At 25.0% G+C, this 408-nt stretch overlaps 1 protein-coding gene across 1 annotated transcript in view; it reads right to left on the bottom strand.

The window, feature by feature from the left end:
• The window catches only part of LOC119592476 (integumentary mucin C.1-like), a gene marked incomplete in the record, with an annotated part of 4500 nt that overhangs the window by 2812 nt on the left and 1280 nt on the right, over positions 1-408 (bottom strand).

The following is a 408-nucleotide window of genomic DNA, read 5'->3' on the forward strand; positions in this document are numbered from 1 at the left end:
ACGGGTCATATTATGTATATTTAAGCAGAATAACTCTTGTGTTTGGGTTTGACACTAACAAAGATAAAAATATATATTACTGTATGTGCACTGTATTTTGATATTTTGTATTTTATGTTAAACAGGATGAATAAACTATTTTTTTTCTAATTATAATAATTATGTTGAAATATTTCAGTCAACCACATATTTTTTTATTTTCACGAGGAGAAATATATCAAATTTATAGTTATCAGAATAAAATAACCTAGAACATGGCATAAATGATCTAGCAACAATGTAGTAAAAGGTAAATGCAGTAAAGCAAATATTTGTTATGGTAGATGTTATCTTTCTAAAAGAAAATTTATGATACGAAAAACATGCTTTTTCAAAAAACATTAAGATTTGGAGAAGAAGAAGGGAAAC

The sequence above is a fragment of the Penaeus monodon genome, chromosome 30, assembly GCF_015228065.2.
Source record: "Penaeus monodon isolate SGIC_2016 chromosome 30, NSTDA_Pmon_1, whole genome shotgun sequence".
NCBI lineage: Eukaryota > Metazoa > Arthropoda > Malacostraca > Decapoda > Penaeidae > Penaeus > Penaeus monodon.